Below are 13,876 nucleotides of genomic sequence, written 5' to 3' on the forward strand. Positions count from 1 at the left end.
AATAAAACTTTTGACACTATATGCCAGGAAAATATTTAAATGATTTTTATTATACCAATGAATTTGTATTTTATAATACAAATAATTATCAATACCTGTCTTAAATACTTTTATAGACTGGGGTACAATTTGCTGATATTTTATGGATAAGTTCAAAATAATTTCTGTCTTAAAATATGGGGCTGTTAAAAAATTTCTTATGCTAATTATGGTCAACTGTTTTATTTCTACTTTTCAACAATTTAATAAAATCAAAGGCTTATACTTTACTGAGACAGAAAGAACACATTTCATTTGATATAAGCATTGGTTAAAAATCAAAATAAATTAGTCCACTACTGTTAAAACAAAAAGTGATGTTTTTCAAACTTTGTCACTAAAGTGAATAGATTATATTGTCTAGAATACACAAAATATATACATAAGGCTCAATTAAACAGTCACTTTTCCAAGAATAACTTAGTCACTTTTCCAAGAATAACTTCTAATAAGAAGTCCAACTTAAACAAAATAAATTATTTTTATCATTTGTACTTCATTTAATAGCAATTTGCTATATGGTATAGATTATGGTACTATTTTGATAGCTTGTTTTTTCCTTGAATAGAAAAACAAAAATATCATTGTCACATCCTAACTTACTTGTACCCTGAGTTAGGAATATTTGCTTTGATTTCCTCAAAGAAAGGTCAGATGATTAATCCTATTCTGCTTCACTGGGAACACTCATTACTAGCAAAAAAATTGGCAAACCTTTATTTTAGTCTTTCAACATCATATTTAGTCATACCCAGAGGTGATATGAATAGTTTAATTCTAGAAGACAAAGGCAGAACAGCAAGTTCTGTGTCAGAAATACATCTCTGTAAGAGACAGTAATTTACTATTTATGCTTTACTTTTTTAATTAATGAAAGAGAATACTTTATAATGGTCTATAAAATTCAGAGATGACTAAAATTAATGCTAATGTTGTCTACTTAGTGATGGATATAGTGCACAATATACTTTTTAATGAGATTTAGGACAAAATTTATAAAATGGACTTTTTGAAGGCCTAAGTATTTATTACTAAAATGTTCATGGTTTGGATATAATATATTTGTATAACTCCCAGTGGGGGCATGAGAACCATCCAGATTTCTTAGGATAGAACCTCTCTTGATTCTGGAAAGCAGTACAGTCTCATGTCTATCACTCTATTATCTTTCTCACCTTTAGGTTCAAAATTTTAAACTTTAGATTGTAGGACTGCCAAAAAATCAATTTTAATTGTTGTGCACATTATGATCATAGCTGATAATAGAGTGCCTGAACAGAACAGATATTCAGTTACTTTGTTAAAATTAATAAATATTGCATTGTTAAATAATTTAAAACTAATACATTGTTTTGTTATTACATTTCAGGTAATCTAATTAGAAAATTAGTTTTCTCTTTGGATTTAAACTTGGCAATGAATATGGTAAGGTTGACCAATTTCTGTTTCATGTCAATTAAACTCTGTGAAATTTCAGTCAACTGCAGTCCTTAATGAGAAGATGCTCAGGAAACTAATAATGATGATAATAATGCATTCCCTTACACCATCTCCTTTACCATAGAAAACATAAAGGTTTACCAACAGTATTTAACATAACTCTTATTGGAGATAAAAATATTATTAGCACCATTCACAGATGAAAATGGAAGAGAATAATTAGCTTAGAGACATATTGTTAGTAATTTATTAATTAAATTTATTATTAAGAATAAAATAGTTCAACTGCTTAATAATTCCAATTAGTTCAGTATTTTCTTGACTAAAACTATAAATACCAATATTTATCTAAGAACTCTTCAAACAATAATTTTTATTTCTTTGTAAGATTTTATTAAGAAAAAAGGAGTGGCCGGAGCACTGGTGCTAGAGGTAAGGCGTCTGCCTTGCACCACTATCCTAGGATGAACCTCGGTTCTATCCCCCTTGCATCTCATATGGTCTCCCCAAGCCAGGCGTGATTTCTGAGCGCATAGCCAGGAGTAATCCCGAGCGTCAATGGGTGTGGCCCCAAAAGAAAACAAAACAAAAAGAAACAGAAAAGAAAAAAAGGAAAAATAAATTTTGAAAGATCAATAAGATAGATAAATTCATCAATTAACATTACTCCTTGAAACCTAATTTTTGGTAATAATATCTTTATTTAAGCACTATGATTACAAACATGTTTATAATTAAGTTTCAGTTATAAAAAGAACACCCCCTTCACCAGTGCAACCTTTCCACCAATAGTGCCCCCAATTTCCCTCTTCCTCTACCCCCTGACTGTATTTGAGACATGCATTCTATTTTTCTCACTCACTACTATTGATACTAATGATAGTTGTTAGTGTATTTATTTCTCTAACTGAACTCATCACTCTTTGTGAGTGGGTCCTTTCTGCCCTCATCTCCATTGTCTCTGGGTGTTATTACAATAATGTCCTTTTTTTTTTCTGAAATCTCATAGATGGGTGAGACTACTTTGTGTCTATCTCTCTCCCTCTGACTTATTTCACTCTGCATAATAGTTTCCATGTCCATCCATGTATAAAAAATAATCATGACTTCATTTTTTCCTGACAGCTGCATAATATTTCATTGTGTACATATATATACCATAGTTTCTTTAGCCAGTCATCTGGTGTTGGGCATGTGGATTGTTTCCAGATTCTCATTATTATAAATAGCACTGAAATAAATATATGTGTGTAGAAACCCAATTTCAATTCTTGCACAAATATCTGGGTACTAATAGTTAAGAAAATTTTGAGTTTATAATATGAATTTCCTTGACTCATATCAATTTAAGATTGTACTAATTATTCAATTCTCAAATTAAAAAAATATATTTTATCACATTTGGTTTGCTGTTAATAAAGCTCTTCTTTGTAACACTTCCTTGAAAAAAATGACCACAATTTTAGACAAAGATAGATCTTGATATATGTTTATGACTGTGAAGAATATTTTAAAGATATTTTCAGTATAAAGATATATTTTTCACTATTTTTTATTTTTTCATGCCTTGTGATAAGAACTATGCACGTATGTGTATGCATGTGTGTTGAGGGGAAGATAATATTGTTCATAATATGTTTGCATTTCTAACACAAATGACAGAAACAAATACTTAAATACTCAGAAGTTGCACTACTTTTAAGAATAATCTTGAGGGGCCGGGAAGGTGGTGCTAGAGGTAAAGTGTCTGCCTTGCAAGTGCTAGCATAGGAGGGACCGCAGTTCAATCCCCCGGCTTCCCATATGGGCCCCTCAAGCCAGGGGTGATTTCTTTTTTTTTTCTTTTTTTTTAATTTAATTTTTATTTTGATCATAGTGGCTTATATATTGTTGACAATAATATTTTAGGTACATATTTACATAAAATCAGGGGGGATTTCCATCACCAATTTGTCCTCCCTACACCTCCGTTTTTGTCCTACCTCCCATATGCTCTTCCCTCACCCCGAGGGCTGCCAGAATATGTTGTTCCCTCTGTATCTAGCCTAATACTTAGTAGTCTTGCACCTGTTTGGTCCTGGTGCCTCCCTTATTTCCTCCTCTAACTGAGGGGCAGGACTAGCTAGTTCAAGTTACGTGGTTTTGTTTGAAGAAGGGAACAGTAGTAAACTGGGGTAAAGGTCTATTACGCAGAAAATAAGCGGAATTCTTCTAGAGGGTCTCATCCTCAATTAGAGAGACGAAGGAGAAAAAGGTGAAACACTCCACCAGTACAAAAAGAAGTGTCAAATATCCAGTGAGGACTCCAACAATAACGCTAAGCACCACCACAACCACTACCACCACAACAACAAAAAACCACCACGGTCTTGAGATAAGAAACATAGCCGAGCATATAATGAAAGAAAAGAAAAGAAAAGAAAAGAAAAGAAAAGAAAAGAAAAGAAAAGAAAAGAAAAGAAAAGAAAAGAAAAGAAAAGAAAAAAAGTGTAAATGGGGGCAACAACTTCAATAACCACACCAAAACAAAGAAATCAACCAAAAATAGATAGGTAAATATAATAATAATGATAATAAATGAAGAAAAAATAATATATATCAAGATAAATAATATTTTGTGTTTTGTTTCTTTCCCTCCTGCCCTGGCACAGTAAATATTGGGGTCATTCCAAAAGGAATTCACTTGGCCTAAGAGATATGGGGTTTCTCTGCCCTTGGAGTATATTGTCACGGGATCAACTATAGACTCTGTTCAGGATCCTTTACTCTCCTGGTGGTGTTTTTGTGATGTTTGGAAGACTTCTGTTCCATCCTAGGTGGTACAATCAGACTTCTGTATCTATCGATCTCAGTATCTGCACAGTTCCAGGGATGGGACTTATGATGAAGTCAGTCTTTGTGGTTCTAGAAGTTTCATTCCCTTAGTGTCATTTTAATCTATCTTCTGTGGTTGGTGGTCTTGGTCTTGGCACTAAACCTGATATGGCACCTAGGATAACGCCTTTCCTTGTGTTTCCAGAAGCCCTATTCTATTACAGTTGTCTCTGCCAGACCTTTGGAACTGGGGATCATGGTCATTGTGCAGGTCATAGTTCAAACCCTTGACTAGGGCTTTTTTATTGGTCCCAAGATATATACAGTCTTGTCATGGTTCTAGCAGCCAGTCATCTGTAAATCGTGATCTTGGTTTTTGGACCTACCAACGGGTGACAGGTCTTCTGATTTTGTCTTATCAATGGCTGGTAAGGTAGGATAACCTGTTCTTAGGTCATGTTGTTCCCATTTTCCTCATTGTCAGGATATTGTATTAGAGCTGGCACTCGTTGGTGTTCCAGCAGTATTAAGGTTGTCCCGGATGGGGTTTGTTTCCTGCAGCTGCTGTGAAGAACTGTGCCGTTTCTGTGACTAGGATCCAGGGTTCAAGGCTGGATGGATGGGATCTAATCTCCTGAGGTCTAAGTTGATTCCACATGACATATTTTCAAGGTAGGAGTTATCCCTGTATTGTAAACAACTATGAGTTCCTATCTCTAGTAGATAAGAGCTCTTTTTTATATACAAGATTTCTCCTTTTTTTTTTTAGTGTGCCTTTGCAGAGAGAAATGGTGCTACATTATATTGTTGGTGCATTTGGGGATGGACAGAGAGAAAAACAGAAACAGGTCACATACCCAAAAAAGATAAAAAAAAATAGGATTAAAAATGTATGTGCTCACATATGTATATGTAGAATAGACAATTAAAAAATGAATTAACAAAGTATCTAAAGGACCAAAGTGATGCAAAAGACTATCTTACATTTGGGGAAAGGCAGGTAAAGAGGAGGTGTAATACAGGTCTTATGTTTATGTTGGGAGTACATGATTTCCCATTGTCTTTTGGGTTTTTCTTGTAGTGTGTGGGTTCCCAGGCACCTTTCCATCATACCCCCTGACCTTCTTCAGATTGGCAGAAGATTTGCAGCAGGGAGGTCTTGGAAAAGTTCTTGTATTGGGACTACTTTTGGAACTAAGTAAGGTTTCAAGTAACAGTCACATTAGGGGAAGATGGTAGGGAGGGCCACACAACATGGGTCTGCAGGGGAGATAGCTGCCTTTTCTTGCAGGAGAAGAAGTGTGGGTTTGCCTGGGTGTCTCTTCGTTTGTGTACTGGATACTGGTTCATTGGGGTAGGAGGTCAATCTTGATGCCTAATAGATTAAGGACTGAGGGTGAAGAGTTTTAATACAGTGGGAAGTCTGGATGGAAATGAGGGGTGAGGAGGTAGTTGGATTTTCAAAGGGGGAAAAGGGGAAGGTATATGGTAGGGGTAGGAAGGGAGAAAAGAAAAAATACATTAGAAAGGAAGGGAAAAGAGAAAAGAAAAAAAGTAGAGAGAAGAGTAGAAAAGAAATGATAAAAAAGAAAGTAGTGAGAAGAGAGGAGAGAATAGCAAGGGAATGTTAGTTTGCTTGAATGTGTTTGATGAGTAGAGTCTGTAGTTTAAGTCTGTATGTCACGGTTACTGCTTTGGTGGTCTGACTGGCCACGTGCTTCGATTCCTAAAAGAAGGTATAACCTTGAAATAAAGTGTATGTTAAAGAGTTTGCTCGGGAACACCTCGTAGTGCCAGCTAGGTATGGTATCTCATCTGGTATCCCAAGCTGCCATCTAGGTTTGTCCACCCTTAGTATCCAAGAATGCCTGTGGACAGAAAAGCTGAGAGGTTATTTTAAATATAGTAAGATAAGGCATTAAAACATGATTTTATGGGATGTTTTCATTGGAGTCAGTGATTTCCCGTGGTGTTCTTTACCTGTGATCCTGTATACGATCTCCAAGGGATTAATGTGGGCCTTTGTCATAAAAGGCTGATTACATACCTGTTCTCTCTATTCTGATGTTTCTGGTGTTGCCGTTTTCTTTGTGGTATAATGCAGTCAAGAGTTTGCGTTGTTCCTTTTTCATGTATGTTGGACACTGCTCTCGAGTATATGTTGACTATTACAGTGTTTAGAGTTTCTACCCTGTTAAACCCTATTATTTGATTGTTGAGTGTTAATTGTGTATAAGATGTATGTTCTAGGTGCAGTTGTATTGAGTGGAGTGGTTGTTGTTACAATTGGGGGTTTGGGTTGTGTAATTCGTCTCTGAGTAAGTCGTTTAGGATTGGCTTAGTTTGCACAAATAGTTCAAGTTCGTTCATGTTTGAGAATGTTTTTAGTCTGCCCTCCCATATGAATGATAGTTTTGCTGGGTATTGGACCTTGGGTTGGAAATTTCTTTCATTCAGTCATTTAAATATGTCATTCCACTGTCTTCTTGCTTGAATTATTTCAAATGGGAGATCTGGTTTGATTCTTATGTCCCTACCTTTGTACTTGAGGTTTTTTTTTTCTCCCTTATTGCTTTAAGGAGTTCCTCTTTCTCTTTGTTTTTTGCCATTTGGATTATTATATGTCTTGGTGTTGGTTTATTAGGGTCTATTTTATTAGGGACTCTCTTGACTTCCTGGATTTGCCCTGAAGTTTCTTTCCAGAGGGTGGGGAATTTCTCTGTTATTATCTCCCTGACTACCTGTTCTTCCCCTTTCCCTATTTCATCCCCTTCTGGTATACGCACAATTCTTAGATTGTTTCTTTTGTCCTTGTTCATTAGATATTGGATTTTTCCTTCCAGTGCTTTGCCTTTTATTTCTTTCTTGATCATTTTTTGTTTGCAGTTTTTCTTCGAGTTCTTCAATGTGCTTCTCCAACTCTGTGTTTCTTCTCATAAGGCTTGTTACTTTGTCTTTTAATTCCTTCACTTCTTTTTGTATGGAATCTCTCATGTTCTTTGACATTTCTTCTTTAATTTGGCTGATTCGTTCATCCATGGATTTCTTATACTCGGTAGCTAGGGTTTCTTTCAATTCTTTTATTAATTCTTGCATTTCCTTCCTCATGGCCGCTTTTAGGTCTTCTTCCCATAGATCTGTGCGTTTTGGTGGACTTGGAAACTTGCTAGGGTTTGTCATGGTATCTCCAGATATTAGGGTTCTCCTTGATTTACACGTATTTCTTTGTATTAAATGATGTGCTTTGGAGTGCTGTGCCTTCTAATTTTGGCCTGCTTTGATCCCCTGTGGAGTGGAGATGGGTTCCCTTCCTGAAGGTGGTTCTAGAGGGGGCTGTTGGGTGAGCTTGTTGAACCTAGCTCTTTCTCCTCCCCTTTGCTACCTAGAGGTCAGCCTTCCTACAGAGGGTCTTGTCACTTTTCTGCTCCTTATTTCTGTCAGCGGTGCAGTTCCGCTCCTGGCCACAATGGTTGCTGGCGCTGTTGAGCCTAACTCTCTATCCTCCCTCCTCTCTCTGGGAGTCAATGGAGCTCCACCCCCTCCAAACCTCAGTTGAAGGAGTTCCCTCAGCCAAACCCTGCAGGCTCTGCCCTCAGCCCTTGGGGAGTCCCAGGTCCATTCCAGGGCTCAGGGGGGTGAACTGCTCTAGGTCACCCAAGGGTCCAGGTGGCTGGTCCTATCTCCCCCGTCTATTGGTCCTAGTCTGCCCCAGCATCGCAGGGTTCTCCTCACCTCTCCTACCTTTCACTCGGGTTTGGGGTCCCAGAGCGGAGCAGCTTGCTCAACTTGCCGGTCTAGGCGCCCACCTAGGGGAAGGGACTCACCCGGTCTGCTCTTGCCTGTGCTCGGGGTCCAGGAGGGAGCTTGCTGGACTAGGCACCCACGTGGAAGGAGTGGGGGCTCACCCAGTCCTCTCTCCGCTTGTGCTCTGGGTCCCAGGTGGGGGGCTTGCCGGACTAGGCGCCCATGTGGAGGGAAATGGGACTCACCCGGTCCACTCTCGCCTGCTCTCGGGGTGGGGGGGCGCTTGCCAGACTAGGCGCCCACATGGAGGGAAAGGGGACTTACCCGGTCCCATCTCGCCTCGCCAGGGGCGATTTCTGAGTGCATAGCCAGGAGTAACCCCTGAGCTCAAATGGGTGTGGCCAAAAAAAGAAAAAAAAAAGAATAATCTTGAGTTCAGTGTTTTCTATAAAATATATTTATATATTTATTTATCAAAATATAAAACATATACTTTTTATATTATAAAAATTAGTTTTGGAGAGTCAGGGACATAGTACAGTAGGTAGGGCACTTGCCTTTCTGTGTATTACCAGTGTTTAATTCCAGGCACCACAGATGGCACCAACTTCCATTGCTTGATTTCACCAATAGTGATCCTAGAGTGCAGAACCAGGAAAATCTCTGAACATCTCCAGGGGTGTGCCCTCTTACATCCACACAAATAATGACAATATTTTTTTCTCTAAATTTTATGATTAAATGCATATAATATTAAGTTGTCAACATCACATCCAATTACAAAGATTCATGTTTAAGTTTGTTGAAGTATATCATCCACAATTCAGTCTTTACACCATACTGTTTCTATTTCTGTTGCCTTTTTATACTGACTAGAAATGGTCCAGGTAACTCCATTCAGAGATGGTGCCAGAAAAACTATGGTAGACGGAAACCATAATTGTTGGAGTAACGTTGGAGTAGCTCCTTGCTGAAAATTTACCTGTACGTTTTAGTACAATATTTACCTCACTCTTGAATTTTAATGAATTGTTTTTTCACACAGTGCAGGTCGATAATTTGTGGATCTGCTAATCACAGTATTCCAAAGCAAAAGTTGTTAAACATCCTGCTTTGGATATGAGTATGTTACGTGTTGAAACATATATATATATATATATATATGTGTGTGTGTGTGTGTGTGTGTGTGTGTGTGTTTAAAAGAGAAATTCAACTTATTTTAAGATAGACTAGCATGAGATTTTGCAAACAGTTGAGTTATATGCTAGTTTTATGCACTGATATTAAAATATTTTGATTACAGTTGTCTAAATCTATGATTTATTTTTATCAAAATATTACTTTCAAAATATTTTCTTTGTTGCTTAAATGAATTCTAGTTGACACTCAACTATAACAGAGACTTTGTTTGCATTCTTGCTCTTTCTTGAAAGATTCTTTCCTGATCCCAGTGAGTGGGTCTTTATCTCACATTTCCTGAGAACCAGTTCTGAACCATTACTTGTAACTAGACTCTCATTAGGCTCTCTTTTTTTTTTTTTTTGGTTTTTGAGCCACACCCGTTTGACGCTTAGGGGTTACTCCTGACTCTGCGCTCAGAAATCGCTCCTGGCTTGTGGGGACCATATGGGACGTCGGGGGATTAAACCGCGGTCCGTCCTACGCTAGCGCTTGCAAGACAGACACTACCTCTAGCACCACCTCTCCAGCACAGACTCTTTCATTCTTATGGAGTTTTCAGATCACAAAATATTTTAGTTGATGGTATTTCCTGAATCATAAGAATATTGACATTTACCATGTTTGCCTCAACCTTTTCTCTCTCTCGCTCTCTATCTCTTATCTATCTATATCTATCTTATCTATCGATATCTATCTATTTATTATCTATCATCTATTTATCTCCTCTTTTGGGGTATGAATTAAGACTATAATATTACATGGAATCCATGTTGTTTTCTTTAAAACATTTTATAGCATCATAATAATTCATTTTTATAAAGTTATAATAAGTATTTATCAGAACTAAACATACATTAATATTCTAATCTAGCATTTCACAATTGGAACCATATAACCCTAAGTGGACATACAAATATTTCAAAAAAAAATTGTGAACCATGGCATGAGATTAGTGGGCAACTAATAGAGGGGGATAGGAAGATGGAAAATGTCAGAAGGTGAACACAGTTCAAAAAAAATTGAAATTCACATTACTAGTTGCCTCAATTATATGTGTCTATCAAGATTATATCCTTGATCCTGTACTATATCTCTTTAATTTTTCTTAGTATGGCAGCATATTAGTATTTGTTTTATTTTTTCAATCATTGGCACATTTGTAGATAAGACCACTTTTTGTACATTATCATGTGGAGCTGATTTACCTTAATACCGAGGTGAACCTTAGTCATTCAAAAAGATGACAATCATTTTTCCACATCGTTTGTCAGGCTTATCTTTCTTATTGACTTATTCATCATTAGAGCTTTGTGTCAAGTCACAATCACAATTTTTTGACTTTTCAAACATATTCTCATTAATTTTTACACTTCTCAATATTTATAATTGATGAACACTTTAATTGTACCCATTTTCTTCTCTAAAAAACAACCCAATTTCACTCACTGTAGAGTACCTAATAATACACATAATAAATATCTTCTGCCTAAGTCTTCTTTTATAACAGCAGTTATTCTATGTTTTATTAGAATGTGCTGACCTTTGTTTGTATAGAATAATCTTAAATTTGTTGCTATGATCTTAGACACCTTGGTATCTGCTTGGTCTGATGCATACTATTTTATTGAAACTCTCTTATAATATCTTCTACTTGTTATTCATGAATTTAGTCTACAAATAGTTCGGTTTAGATGAATTATCTGTAGCTTTATTTTTCTATCCTAAACATATTTATTTTTAATTTAGATCTTCCAGCTCCTACCAGCCCAGTGTATCTAGTCCTAAATATATATTTTCAGTAAAGAAACATGTTAGTCTTTGGCTGCTTAATTACTGGTAAATTAAAAATTTAAAAATATGGGTCTTGAGATATAATACAGTGGCTAAGTATTTACTTTACATAAGGATGTTATGGATTTAATACCCAGCACCCTATTTCATCCTCTGAGGTTGCCAGGAGTGATCCCTGACTGCAGGGTCAAAATAAACCCTGATTTTCTTTGAATGTGGCCCCCAAAGCAAAAATAAATAAATAAATAAATAAAAAATACTGTGGAACAATTCTCTTGTCTGATTGTCTTTATGATACAACTTTACAGGGCTACACAACCTTTTTACTATACTACTTGGAAATCTGAATTTTAACTTCAGGTTGAGAAGAACACCTCTCAGGTTATGCCAACTGCCTCCATAGATAAATAAATGACGATTGATCTTAAAACATTATAAAATATCAAAATTTTATTAATAAAAATAAAATAAAATTTTATTTTGAACAATGTTTTTGTGTTAAATTCAGAAGCAGTGGGATATGAAAGAGGCACAGGAAAGTTGAACTTCCTGCAGCAACAACTAAAAGAATATAAGAATCTGTTACCATCCTAATAGGGATAAAATATATTACTTTCTACTATTTCTGTAAGATGTTAGTTACATTTCTAAAACTTTTTCTTTATCATTTTGATTTGTGATAATAGCAATACAACTCTGCAATAAACATGATCTGCTGTTGAGTCAAACACAGATTCAAATTGTTGAGATATACTGTTGAACTCATCTGGGAGAGTTAAGGAAAAAGTTATAATAATATATTTGATCACAGGATTCCAAGCTGCCATCTTTACATAGAAATGTTTCTCTCTTACTTAGACCTACTATATATAATCATAATGGGAGTTAATTAGAAGTGGTGTTCATATTACAACAATATAGACACACAATTCAATTAGCAGTAAAAGGTAAATGGAAAGCAATAGTAAAATAATCTTTTTTGAAAATAGCACAAAGAGAACTCCTTGACAGCTGTTTATAAGAAAGAAGGGTTCATTTCTTTTATGTGAGTGTGCACAGGGGTCCCCTACAGAAGAATTCAGGACTATCGGTAGAGTTCTGAAAGGTCTCTCTAATCTGGCTTAAACCCAGACTCCAAATTGTACCATATTTTATTGTTGTATTATCAGGACCATATCTAATTTTAATTTAGGGACATCTTGTATATATCAAGATATAAATATTTAGGCAAGTATTTATATATTCCTGCTTTTATCATGCCTCCACACATAGATAACATCAATCATTTTTTTCTTTCCTTTTATTTTTTTGGGGGTTGCTGCACGTAGCTATGCTCAGGGGTTACTGCTGGCTTTGCAATTAGAAACAATTTTGGAAGGCTCAGAGTACAAATGTGATGTAGGGAATAGATCTTGGGTTGTGTGTGTGCAGAGCAATTGTCTTACTCATTGTCCTATTTCTTTTACCCCATATTAGTTCTTTCTATTACCTCAACTTTATATCACTAGGTTTCAACTCCATGTCAGTAAACCTAATATTTCATCAAAGAGGGTAATTGCAATGTCAAAGCACAACCTAATTATTTAAGAGCATTATTCAAACAGTATATCAATAGATGATGACAAATGGTTATTACTAACCTAAAAGGTAAAGTTAGGCATAAAGAGCAAGTTCTTAATCTATCTTTGAGAAAAGGCAGAAAACAGGTATTGTGGACAGATTATCCTCTCTGAGAAGTAATTCTGAATATACTTTTTAGTGTTCCATAATGATCTTTGAGATGGACCCCTATATTATTTTAAGGCCAAAAAAACTTCTTTATTTTCTTTTTTTTTTTTAAAAAAAAGTTATCATTAATTATAGTATATCAGTCTTTGGTATAGTGCTTTAGATAATAGCATGTGTCCCAAAGTCAGGGGAAAAGATCAATAAAATGCTTTTTACTTCTAGTGTATTTAGTGTTTATTAAATAAGAAGGCATTTATATGTAAAATGTATTTCCCAGCAGGTATCATGTAAGGACAAACCCTTGGATTGTATGTAATATCCCATACATACTGTTAGTTCCTGTGTTGTAGATAATAAATATATAGCCACAGATTTAAAGGTTGCTTAAGCACAAGACTTACCTGCTGCTGATTCTAACACTTTGATTTTTCTTTTCTCTTCAGTAAAAATTTTCAAAACCATTTATCTAACTTTGTGAAAAGAAATGAAGAATTTAGAGAAATTTTGAATATATTTTTTTAGGGATAGCACGAATGCAGTCCCCACTACCACAAATTATGCAGTCGAGTTTTCCACATTTGGGGAAATCCCAGGGGTCAGTTCATCAGAACGGAAAAGCCTCACCCTGGGAAAACCACTTTCATGATCATGGTATCTCCCCTGCCGGGTAAATATGAAATATTTGTTTTACAAATTGTTTAAGGAACTAGTTGAGAGAGGTAATAAACTAAGTAATTTTATTCTTAACTGAAGACTCCAACTATAATTTAAAGAAATCACTGGTAAATGAAGTAGACTAGAATAAGCTATAAATAATTAGTAGAGTCTGCAAGCACTTTTCTTTTCCCAGTGCTCCCTAAACATGCAAAATAGCATAGCAAATAAGTAATCCCTGTGTCTACTTCCTTTCTGACTTGTAATAGAGTATGTTCCAAAACTTAATAGAGAGTAACCTCACTCAGATTTATACGTCTAATTAAATGCAAATTCTGGCCTTAGTTATTGTAAAAGTTGCCACATTATCAATACTAATAGCAGATTACTTAGAGAAAAAGGTGAAACTTCATCATTGACTATCTCTTAGCTGATCAAGGTTCAGAGACAAAACCCTGAGGGTTACATTCAATCTCTCCATGCG

General features: G+C 35.7%; 1 non-coding gene across 1 annotated transcript; it reads right to left on the minus strand.

Moving 5' to 3' along the window:
* Positions 1-13,256: 13,256 nt before the first annotated feature.
* Positions 13,257-13,413, minus strand: LOC126032698 (U1 spliceosomal RNA). The gene has a single exon (XR_007503920.1). It is a non-coding gene; the product is annotated as a U1 spliceosomal RNA (small nuclear RNA).
* Positions 13,414-13,876: the final 463 nt, after the last annotated feature.

This window comes from Suncus etruscus, chromosome 16 (genome assembly GCF_024139225.1).
Source record: "Suncus etruscus isolate mSunEtr1 chromosome 16, mSunEtr1.pri.cur, whole genome shotgun sequence".
In the NCBI taxonomy this organism is placed as follows: Eukaryota; Metazoa; Chordata; class Mammalia; order Eulipotyphla; family Soricidae; genus Suncus; species Suncus etruscus.